Below are 13,251 nucleotides of genomic sequence, written 5' to 3'. Positions count from 1 at the left end.
GGCTTTTCATTTTTTACGATATTAATAAAAAAAGCGAAAGTTTTGAAAAAATAACAATATTTTTCTACTTTGACAGTTAAAAAATATCTAATATATTCAATTTTTGTCATATATTTAGGCCAAAATGTATTTAGCTACATGTCTTTGACAAAAAAATTCTCAATGAACGTATTTTTAATTAGATACTGTATTCTTTTTTATAATATGTAGACAAAAATGATTACAGTCTGATATTGTAAACAGTAACAGTGCTTTAATGTTTTCTTGAACTTTCGTTTTTAAATACAATTTTAAAAAATGTAAAAAAAAAAAGTTTTGGCCAATCAAAAAACTGTGCAGTTATAAAGCCTACACTGGATGAATAATAACTGAAAATTGTTGGGCTCAACTCATGAAAAGAGCTACATAGAATTAAAAAAAAAATCTCTAGCACTTCTTTTTTTTAAATGTGCAGTATGTATACATGAAAAAGTACATTAAAAAAGACACCTGCTATGCTCCACCAAGCTTTTTCTGCAGAAACACCTCCCACTTGATGAAGCTCTTGTGAACTTTTTAGCAACTTACTGCAATCACAGCAATAAAACATAAGTAGTGGGTAGCATATTCTGTGCTTTGCTGTTACGTTTTAAAAATATATGATAAATCTTTGTGTATCATAGCTTGTCTTTGTATCTTAGACATAACAACTGTGTTTTGCTAGTTTTCCCTAATGCTATTTTAAAATAAGATCAAATTGGGTATGTAACATTTATAATAATCACAAAATGTTAACATATGCAAATACTGAAGATTGAAGAAACAACAATAATAGGAGCTTACTCTACAATTTGAAGTGGAAGAATTATGATATGCTGTAGGTAAAAGTGAATTGAAGGGAATAGTAAAGAAAAAGCAAATGATGAAGAAAGATGAAATGAATCAAAGTTATATGCTTTTCTGGAAATATGTATTTTGAAGGTGTCTTCATGGTCATGATCTGATCAAAGAAAAGGCTGAGTTGCATGGAAAGGGGGAAAAACTAGAGAAGCTCTGGATATGTTATGCATTTGCAATTAAGACCAAATGCATGTCCTGAGCAAAAAGGAGTTGGTAAAAAAATACAGGAAAAGAGAAAATTTGGCATTCCTCTCACACATTGCCTTTATATAATCTTTATATATTCCCAGACAGGAAATTGTATAGGGCATGTGGCATTTACTGTCAGTTGATACATTGACCCCTGGAGATTTTATTTGTCTCACAGTACATATTGATTTGTACAAGTAACATTTGGGTCAGAGAACACCAACAGGAAAATTACATGTTGTGCCTTGCTGACTTTATTAATTTATCCCTCTCCTTCATCTTTGTAATTCACGCACAAATTATCTAACTCTCAACAAATGTCATCAAAACTACCTATCATCTGTGCTCAGTTATATAGCCTGGATAGTTAATGAAAATGTATTCATTCTGACCCAGTGCACACACTGAGGTTACCAAGTAATATGCTGTGCAATTTAAACATATAGAACATGTCAAAATAGCTTTAGAAAGCTAAAATAAACATGCAAAATAGTTTTTTTTTTCTAAATATTCAGCAGCAGAATTCAAGCATCATGCTACAAATGACTAGAAATGTGTTTTTTCAGACCACTGTGAAACCAATAATATTATAATTAAAGGAAAAGTTATAAAAGTAATTGGAACAATTAAAAAAAGTTGCTAAGCCCTGGATTTAGCAAACCTCAACAAAACCAGTACTAATAAATTGAGTGAATTTGTTGTTTGCATCTGCATTATTTTATGCTCCCATTCTACAATGTTGTAAAGAAAGGTTTACCAGACCTTTTAGACCCCGTTCACACTGGGGCGACTTGTCAGGCGACCTGGTCGCCTGACAAGTCGCCGTGGGTCGCCTGCCATAGAGTAGCACAGGACCTGTTCTAATAGGAGCGACGCAAGTCGCTCCGACTTAGAAAAAGGGTCCTGTACTACTTTGGGGCGACCTGGAGCAATGTGCATTGACTTCAATGATATGAAGTCCGTGCATGCTGCTCCGAGGTCGCCGGTGCGAGCTGTGCACAGCGACTTCACAGGTCGCCCCAGGAAGTCGGGTCGCCTGTATGTGAACCGGCTCTTAATGACAGATAGTGACTTAATGACAAAGTTATTTGCCAATAACATACCAATAGGGATGATCAAAGGGCAGTTTCTGTATCATCAATTTTTGATTTCCTGAATATTTTCTGGAACTGTTTGAGGTGCAAAGAATTGCATTACTTGTGTGACTGTCAAATCTAGTAATTGTTAACTCTGACTATGCTGCTAAACTATTTGAATTCCCACATATAACAGAGAGCTGGCTCTACTGGATACACCCTTTTGGTGCAGCAAATAGTGGTATTTTATCAAAATGATAGTGAAGTATTAAAGTAATTAAAATTAAATTAGTTAAGTAATTAAAATGAAGTATTAAAACACAAAATTATTTAGCCAATATTCTAAAGCTATATGTTCTACATCACTAACTGGTGATGCAAAGGAACTCTGCAAGTGATACAAAATGTATATTTAAAGAATGTCCATCTGAAAAAAAAAAAAAATTATATATATATATATATATATATATATATATATATATATATATATATATATATATATATATATATATATATATATATATATATATATATATATATATATATATACACACACACACTATGCCACAAAAGTGAGTACACCCCTCACATTTTTGTAAATATATTATAATATATTTTCATGTGACAACACTGAAGCAATGACACTTTGCTTCAATGTAAAGTAGTGAGTGTCCAGCTTGTAGAAAAGTGTGCATTTGCTGTCCCCTCAAAATAATTCAACACACAGCCATTAATGTCCAAACCTCTGGCAACAAAAGCGAGTACACCCCTAAGTGAACATGTCCAAATTGGGCCCGAAGTGTCAATATTTTGTGTGGCTACCATTATTTTGCAGCACTGCCTTAGCACTCTTGGGCATGGCGTTTACCAGAGCTTCACAGGTTGCCACTGGAGTCCTCTTCTTCTCCTCCATGACGACATCACGGAGCTGGTGGATGTTAGAGACCTTGCACCCCTCCGCCTTCCATTTCAGATTGCCCCACAGATGCTCAATAGGGTTTAGGTCTGGAGACATGCTTGGCCAGTCCATCACCTTTACCCACAGCTTCTTTAGCAAGGCAGTGGTCATCTTGGAGGTGTTTGGGTTCGTTATCATGATGAAATACTGACCTGCGGCCTAGTCTCCGAAGGGAGGGGATTGTGCTCTGTTTCAGTATGTCACAGTACATGTTGGCATTCATAGTTCCCTCAATGAACTGTAGCTCCCCAGTTCTGGCAGCACTCATGCAGTGCCAGACCATGACACTCCCACCACCATGCTTGACTGTAGGCAAGACACACTTGTCTTTGTACTCCTTACTTGGTTGCTGCCACACACGCTTGACACCATCTTAATCAAAGTTTATCTTGGTCTCATCAGACCACAGGACATGGCTCCAGTAATCCATGTCCTTAGTCTGCTTTCCTTCATCAAACTGTTTGCAGGCTTTCTTGTGCATCATCTTTAGGGACCACAGCCATGCAGACCAATTTGATGCAGTGTGTGGCATATGGTCTGAGCACTAACAGGCTGACCCCCCCACCCCTTCAACCTCTGCAGCAATGCTGGCAGCACTCATGTGGCAGTGTTTACTAAGCCTGTGTTTACTGCCCCGGCACCGTGGAGCTTGATTGGCATTTGCCATTGAACACCAGAATTGGCAGGTCCGCCACTGGCATCTTGTATTTTTCACAGATGACAGCATGTTTACCCTGAGCACATGTGACAGATGTATAAGGGTCTGGAGAAGCCATGTAGAACATTATGCTGCCTGTAACAACGCTCAGCATGACCGGTTTGGTGGTGGGTCAGTAATGGTCTTGGGAGGCATATCCATGGAGTAACTTACAGGCCTCTACAGACTAGACAATGGCACCCTGACTGGCATTGGATATCGGGATGAAATCCTTGGACCCACTGTCAGCCCCTACACTGGTTTAGTGGATCCTGGGTTCCTCTTGGTGCATGACAATGCCCCGGCCTATGTGGCGAGAGTATGCAGCCTGTTCCTGGAGGATGAAGGAGTTGATATCATTAAATGGCCCTCACGCTCCCCTGACCTAAATCCAATTGAACACCTCTGGAACATTATGGTTCGATCCATCTGACACCGCCAGGTTGTACCAGCTTCAACTCTTCTGGGAAGGCTGTCCACAAGATTTAGGAGTGTGTCTATAGGAATGTTTGACCATTCTTTTAGAAGCGTATTTGTGAGGTCAGGCACTGATGTTGGATTTGAAGGTATGAGTCACAGTCTGCACTCTAATTCATCCCAAAGGTGTTCTATCGGTTAAGGTTAGGACTCTGTGCAGGCCAGTCTAGTTCCTCCACCCCAAACTCGCTCATTCGTGTTTTTATGGACCTTGCTTTGTGCACTGGTCCAAATCATTTGGTGGAGGAGGAATTACGATGTTGGGTTGTTTTGTAAGGGGTTGGGCTTGGCCCCTTAGTTCCAGTGAAGGGAACGCTTAAAGCGTTCACACCATAATCCCCCCTCCACCAAATGATTTGGACCAGTGCACAAAGCAAGGTCCATAAAGACATGAATGAGCGAGTTTGGGGTGGAGGAACTTGACTGATTTGCACCTAGAACTCATTCCGATAGAACACCTTTGAGGTAAATTAGAGTGCAGACTGTGAGCCAGACCTCCTCTCCAACATCAGTGCCTGTCCTCACAAATGCGCTTCTGGAAGAAAGGTCAAACATTCCCATAGACACACTCCTTGTGGACAGCTTTACCATTTTTCCAGAAGCACATTTGTGAGGTCAGGCACTGATGTGAACGAAAAGGCCTGGCTCGCAGTCTCCGCTTTAATTTACCCCAAAAGTGTTCTATTGGGTTGAGGTCTAGACTCTGTGCAGGCCAGTCAAGTTCTGGTGTGTATGCATTGTTTATCTGGAGAAGAGATGGCAACAGGATGCAGTATAGGAAGAAGGCAAGCTGGCCTGACCTCAAACCGATAGAACACTTTTAAGATGAATTAGAGCGAGATTTCCAGCCAGCCCTTCTTGTCCAACATTAGTGCCTGACCTCACATATGTGCTTCTGGAAGAATGGTCAAATATTCCCATAGACACACTCCTAAACCTTGTGGACAGCCTTTCCAGAAGCGTTAAAGCTGCAAAGGGTGGGCCAACTCAATATTGAACCCTATGGATTAAGACTGGGATGCCAGTAAAGTTCATGTGCCTGTAAAGGCAGGTGTTCCAATACTTTTGGTAATATAGTGTATATATGCACAAGCCAAATTTGCATAGCATATAGCCAGTTTCCAGTAGCTATGCATACTGAATTTCCAGACCAGGGGGCGGATCCAGAGGGGGGCAATTGTCCCATTGAAAATAGTGGGCCAACCGGCAGGCCAGTGAGAGGCTGGGTGGGCAGAATAACGAGCAGAGAGATGACATGATCTCACACCGCCCGGCCTGCATCACCACAGTTCAGTTTCTGACAGAACACTGCTCTTACTATGCAGCTGTGGGCAGCAGAGAGATTACATTATCTCCCAATGCCCTCCCTCACTCTGGGACACAGCAACTGGCAAGTAACAATCCACATCTGGTGGCAGGTGACTTGACAAGTAACAATCCCCATCTTGTGGCAGGCGACATGGTAAGTGACAATCCACTCTAGGTGGCAAGTAACAAGCTGCATCTGGTGGCAGGTGACGTGGCAAGTGACATGCTGCATCTTGGGGCAGGTGACATGGCAAGTGACAAGCTGAATCTGAAGGCAGGTGATCTGGCAAGTGACATGCTGAATATGGTGGCAGGTGATGTGGCAAGCGACAAGCTGTATCTGAAGGCAGGTAACGTGGCAATTGACAAGCTGCTTCTGAAGGCAGGTGATGTGACAAGCTGCATCTGGTGGCAGGTGACGTGGCAAGTGACAAGCTGCATCTGAAGGCAAGGGGAAGTGGCAGGTAACAAGCTGCATCTGAAGGCAGGTGATGTGGCAAGTGACAAGCTGCATCTGGTGTCAGGCAATGGTGCCAGTGACATTCTGCATCTGGTGGCAAGTAACTTGGTAGGTGACCAGCTGATTCTGAAGGCAGGTGATGTGACAAGCTGCATCTAGTGGCAGGTGACATAGCAAGTGACAAGCTGCATCTGGTGGCAGATGACATAGCAAGTGACAAGCTGCATCTAGTGGTATGTGATGTGGCAAGTGACAAGCTGCATCTAGTGGTATGTGATGTGGCAAGTGACAAGCTGCATCTGGTGGCAGGTGACATGGCAAGTGACAAGCTGCATCTGGTGGTATGTGATGTGGCAGGTGACAAGCTTCATCTGGTACCAGGTGATGGGGCAAGTGACAAGCTGCATCTGGTGGCAGACGAAGGTGGCAAGTGTCACACTCAGGGCTCCCACTGATTCTTCATTATGGTGAGTTGAACTATTTAATTTTATATTACAATGTAGTAACAGAAATAATGCGCTTCAATCATCCTGACTCAGAATAAATTAGGAACTCTATAAACAAATTTCTGTTTAACATACAAAATGTAAAGCTATGTATATCTAGGCTTTCTTTCTGTTTTTAGATATACCATTTTTTAAAAAAGATAATCCTAAATAGATATTAGGCCTTTGAAAGAAACAGCTGCTTTTCTTAGACGATGTACTATATCTGTAGATTCATGGCAACAAACTAACCACTGTCCACAAAGTAACCTAATTCAACAACAAACCTTGTGCATTAACATTTATAAACCTACCCTCAGGTGCTGGAAGCTAGTATGTAGATTGCAACCTTCAGTGTTCGGGACCTGACAGGTAAGAGTGGAGACAGAAGGTGACCTGATATTTTTAAGTCATTTTGTTTAGTACTGGAGTTCTCCTTTAAAATATGTGTTGGCAGTCAGATTTTTCCAGCCATTATACAGCTTTCTAGAGTGTGCTGTGACTTTATGAGTAAAGTGTATTAATGTAATATATATACATCCCAGTGAAACTTTTTTTACTAATACCTATTACCCTGTGGATTAGTGTAGTACATTAAACTTAATTCAGTATTATTAAAATAAGAGTAAATGAATCAGCAAATGTTACTGAAACGTTTTCCCGTGTGAGTCATACGGTGTCATTAATTCTTCCCTCTCTTCCCCGTTCACACACAAATGAGATTTTTTTTTTTGCAATATTTTTCTTAAAGAGCAAAAAATATAAACTGTTTGATAATGCATGCAAAAAGGACTTCTTTTTATTGTTGCAATAAAAATGTTATTACAGCTAATAAGCGCAAGGAATTCTGTAATGTTTTTGCACTAATGAGCCCTAGGCGTTTGACCATATTAGCTGTGCTATTTCATTTGTGTACAAGCAGAGAAGAAATGAGCAAATGTTGTTAATCTTCTTCTTGTTTATAATAGTTAAGGACCTGTGTTATTCTTTGAAAGTACAATGTCCATTTCAGTATTTCTTTTCCTGCTTTTCCAATATAAACTGTACACAAAGAGACAATCCAGAAGGTGAAAGTTAAAAGCATATTGACAATTCATTGTTAAAATGTCTCTGTCTTTTATACATAGCATTTCACTATGTATTATGGCTGATGTGGTCTCCCTCATTACTTGCCTACCCATATCATGATCACACACAAACTTTTGAAACTGATGATACCTGCCAGAAGCTTGATGCTGAAACGAGGCTAACTGGGGTCATGATTTGTGGAGGGATCATTCTAAGTTGCTACACTGAACATTTTAAACTCTAAAGTTTCTTTTGTTCAATTGTTTACTTTCTGTGACACCATGCTGTATAGTGGTTGTGGCAGTATTAAATAATGGATATGGTATAGAGGTCTCTTAAACATGAATAAATGGAAATTGAGCTGATTTTAGTTAAATCCAAAACCAAAATTTTGTTTAAATATTTCAATATAATTAGAAATATTTTTTAAAGGAAAGCAGAACTCTCAACCATGTTGGGGTCAACTGCCCAACCTCCCTTCCAAATAAATAAATATATACAAATATATATATTTTATATATATATATATATATATATATATATATATATATATATATATATATATATAAATATATACACACACACACACACACACACAGTATCTCATAAAAGTGAGTACAATCCTCACATTTTTATAAATATTTTATTATATCTTTTCATGTGACAACACTGAGGAAATGACACTTTGCTACAATGTAAAGTAGTGAGTGTACAGCTTGTATAACAGTGTAAATTTGCAGTCCCATCAAAATAACTCAACACACAGCCATTAATGTCTAAAACGCTGACAACAAAAGTGAGTACACCCCTCAAGTCAAAATGTCCAAATTGCGCCTAAAGTGTCAGTATTTTGTGTGACTCCATTATTTTCCAGCACGGCCTTGGGCATAGAGTTCACCAGAGCTTCACTGGGTGCCACTGGAGTCCTCTTCCACTCCTCCATGACGACATCACAGAGCTGGTGGATGTTAGAGACCTTGTGCTCTTCCAGCTTCTGTTGGAAGATGCCACACAGATGCCCAATAGGGTTTAGGTCTAGTGACATGCTTGGCTAGTCCATCACCTTTGCCCTCAGCTTCTTTAGCAAGGCAGTGGTTGTCTTGGAGGTGTGTTTAGGGTCATTATCATGTTGGAATACTGGAGTGTACAGCTTGTATAACAGTGTAAATTTGCTATCTCCTCAAAATAACTCAACACACAGTCATTAATGTCTAAACCTCTGGCAACAAAAGGGAGTACACCCCTTAGTGAAAATTCAAATATTCGGCCCAATTTGCCATTTTCCTTCCCCAGTGTCATGTGACTCGTTAGAGTTACAAGGTCTCAGGTGTGAATGGGGAGCAGGTGTGTTCAATTTGGTGTTATCGCTCTCACTCTCTCATACTGCTCACTGGAAGTTGAACATGGAACTCCATGGCAAAAAACTTTCAAACTCTCTGAAGATCTGAAAAAAAAAGAATGGCTGCTCTACTTAAAGATGGCCTAGGCTATAAGAAGATTGCCAAGACCCTGAAACTGAGCTTCAGCATGGTGGCCAAGACCATATAGTGGTTTAACAGGACAGGTTCCACTTAGAACAGGCCTTGCCATGGTCAAACAAAGAAGTTGAGTGCACATGCTCAGCATCATATCCAGAGGTTGTGTTTGGGAAATAGACATATGAGTGCTGCCAGCATTGCTGCAGAGGTTGAAGGGGTGGGGGGCCAGCCTGGCAGTGCTCAGACCATATGCTGCACACTGCATCAAATTGGTATGCATGACTGTCGTCCCAGAAGGAAGACTCTTCTAAAGTTGATGCACAAGAAAGCCTGCAAACAGTTTGCTGGAAACAGGCAGTCTAAGGACATGGATTACTGGAACCATGTCCTGTGGTCTGATGAGACCAAGATAAACTTATTTGGTTCAGATGGTATCACGTGTGTGTGGTGGCAACCATTTGAGGAGCACAAAGACAAGTGTGTCTTGACTACAGTCAAGCATGGTGGTGGGAGTGTCATGGTCGGGGGCTGCATGAGTGCTGCCAGCACTGAGAAGCTACACTTAATTGAGGGAACCATGAATGCCAACATGTACTGTGACATACTGAAGCAGAGCATGATCCCCTCCCTTCGGAGACTGGGCTGCAGGGCAATATTCCAACAGGATAATGACACAAAACACATCTCCAAGATTACCACTGCCTTGCTAAAGAAGCTTGGGGTAAAGGTGATGGAATGGCCAAGCATGTCTCCAGACCTAAACCCTATTGAGCCTCTGTGGGGCATCCTCAAACAGAAGGTGGAGGAGCGCAAGGTCTCTAACATCCACCAGCTCCGTGATGTTGTCATGGAGGAGTAGAAGAGGACTCCAGTGACAACCTGTGAAGCTCTGGTAAACTCCATGCTCAAGAGGGTTAAGGCAGAGCTGGAAAATAATGGTGGTCACAAAAATATTGACACATTGGGCCCAATTTGGACATTTGCACTTAGGGGTGTACTCACGTTTGTTTCCAGCAGTGTAGACATTAATGGCTGTGTGTTGAGTTATTTTGAGGGGACAAAAAATCACACTGTTATACAAGCTGTACACTCACTTCTTTACATAGCAGCAAAGTGTAATTTCTTCAGTGTTGTCACATGAAAAGAGGGAATAAAATATTTACAAAAATGTGAGATACTTTTGTGAGATAGTGTGTGTGTGTGTATATATATATATATATAGATATAGATAGATAGATATAGATAGATAGATATAGATAGATAGATATAGATAGATAGATATAGATAGATAGATATAGATAGATAGATATAGATAGATAGATATAGATAGATAGATATAGATAGATAGATATAGATAGATAGATATAGATAGATAGATATAGATAGATAGATATAGATAGATAGATATAGATAGATAGATATAGATAGATAGATATAGATAGATAGATATAGATAGATAGATAGATAGATAGATAGATAGATAGATAGATAGATAGATAGATAGATATAGATAGATAGATAGATATAGATAGATATAGATAGATAGATAGATATAGATAGATATAGATAGATAGATAGATAGATAGATAGATAGATAGATAGATAGATAGATAGATAGATAGATAGATAGATAGATAGATAGATAGATATACTGCACATCCAATGTACAGCAGAATCATCAGCAAGCGACCTGGTGGAATTGTGTGCATATACAGTATCTTGGTAAATATCTTGATTATTTAGGCCTTATGCGCACTGGATGTTATCAAAACATCAGTTGAAAGCTATAGCTTTAGAAGGAGTTTTTAAGCTTTTTGCGGTAGCGTTTTTCAGTGTTTTTTTAGCTTTTTTCAGCTGTAGCGCTTTTTAGCTTTTTTTTAGCAAAACTATATTAAAACAAAACCCTATGGCTCAAAAACATTGATAAACGCAGAACAGCTGCGTTTTTCTGCATTCTTTGGCGTTTTTCAGTGTTTCTAAGCTTCTATCAGAGTTAGAGTGTTTTTGCAGCTGAAAAATGCCTCTTAAAAACCCGCTAGTTCTGAGGTTTTTTTCCAGCCGGAAAACAACCCTGCCAAAAACTGCTGATAACAGCCTATGTGTGAATGGACACATAGGATAATATGCTGGGGAGTTTACTGACTGTAGAAAAAAACGTCTGATGCCAAAAACAGCAGCTGTTAAAATGTCCAGTGTGCATGAGGCCTAAAGGTACTTCTAAATGAATGTTTCGGCAAAGTTCAGTTGCAGGGGCCCCTGAAAATGATCAGAAAGTTGCCAACTTATTTCCGGGGTCGCAAGGTACAGTATTAAAGGTTATAATGGCATATATAGTTTCTGTCTGTCGTCTGATAAGCTTGAGCACAGTCGACTTGGCCAACTGACCAAAAGAGACAAAAGGACATTGCGCAGGATTGTGACCCCTAATAATATTTGTCAATTCCCAGGAGAATTCAGGTCGTCTTGGATGCCCAAAGTGGTCCAACCCCATATTAGGTAAAAATATTGCTCTTTTACCTGGTGTTTCCATATTTTTTTTCCAATCCCTTTATATGTATATAATGTATTTTTAAATAAATAAGGTACAATAATCTTGGTTGAATTCTCGTGAAAGCATATGTTTTTGGGGAGTAATTCTTGTGACTTGATTCAGTTGTCATTGAAAACTAACATGTATCGTGTGTTTTAACATGGAACTAAGTCTACTACTAGAAGGGATTGTACATGAGAACCATACACTCCAAAAAAAGTAGAAAAGCTAGTGTTTTTCCTAAGTATCATCTCTAGAATGATTGGTGTTAACTTTTTTGTTCCTAACAATTAATCAGCTAATTGTTTCACAACTCTTTTGCTGATGAAGGTGATAAGAATAGGTACATATCCTATGCTGTCAGCAGCTGCAACTTGTTTTAGACTGAGAGCGTCAAAAAACAACAGTCAGTAGCGTGTGAAGACAATTGGCTAATATTGATGTCAGGTTACAAAATTACTATTTTTCTGTAATTTGACATTTCAGTATAAACCGGTGCAAGTTAGTGTAGACCAGTACAAGGCAATATTAACAGGTCCATAACATTTTGATGTCCACAAGGCACCTAAGCATTAATTAATATTGAGAATCCAGATAAAGATATCCCATAATATGAAGCAAATTCATTGTAAATGCTCTATGTCTGCCCTGTTACTTGTCCTCCTGACATGACCACATGGACATTTAGGACATTTACTCTTAAAAGCACTAATTAGTACACATTTTTGTAGGGGTCCTGGGCCACACACGTAAACAGTTATCTCATTTCCAGCTGTCCCCCTTGAACTAAAACATTATACTGAGCAGCAAAATGACTCATTCAGCTGGAGCTATTCTAAAAACAGGTTATTTGCCAAATTATGGTTAAAAATAAAAACACAATACAAAATTAAGAATAAAAAGTCTCCCTGCAATAGAAAAAAAATGATCTTATGGGTCCTACTATATGCGCTACTGTCTTGAAGAGCTACAGTGGCTGAACAATCTCCAGCATTTCACACACTTTTAGAAATGTCAGAGGAGTGTCCTCCTCCTGTGCTCTCTGGTTCCATCCACAGTAATGATGTTTGGGCTGGCAGATGAATCCATACAGTGCAATTGATGACTAGACATCTGACACACCTGGAAATATGTCAGATGCTGAAGTTTAAGCCATCATATCTGTTCAAGTGAGCAAAGGTAAGTGTTGTGGGTAGTAGGAGAAGTAGATATTAATAATTTTCTTTGCAGGGACATACGTTTTTTCATAATTTGGTGAAGACTGTGGGGTACAGGATGTTGGGAGCATTTTAGGGGGCAGGTGGACACTTAAGAGAATTATAGAGATAGCAGGGGGCTTTGTAAAGCAGTATCCCCAACCAAACCCATGCCTACTTCTATCAGATTTTGCACCTGGTTAAAACTGAAAACAAATTTCTTCCTGTCTCTTTAGCCATATGGTTTGCCACATGACAAGTAAAAGAACAAGAAAGGCACTTTGCTTCCTGGCTGGCTTTTGTTCATAGAAAAGGTCTGTACTCTTCGCTGCATAAGGAAAAGCATTCGTTTCCAATTACTTCCCATGACTCCAACTTGAGCAGTGCCTGGTACTGGACTGCAGCAAAGAGCAACCACTGCCCGTTTTCATAAGAATAATGTAAATTCCT

This window comes from Pelophylax lessonae (assembly GCF_965119305.1).
Source record: "Pelophylax lessonae genome assembly, chromosome: 1".
Classification (NCBI taxonomy): domain Eukaryota; kingdom Metazoa; phylum Chordata; class Amphibia; order Anura; family Ranidae; genus Pelophylax; species Pelophylax lessonae.
This window is presented reverse-complemented; position numbering follows the sequence as displayed.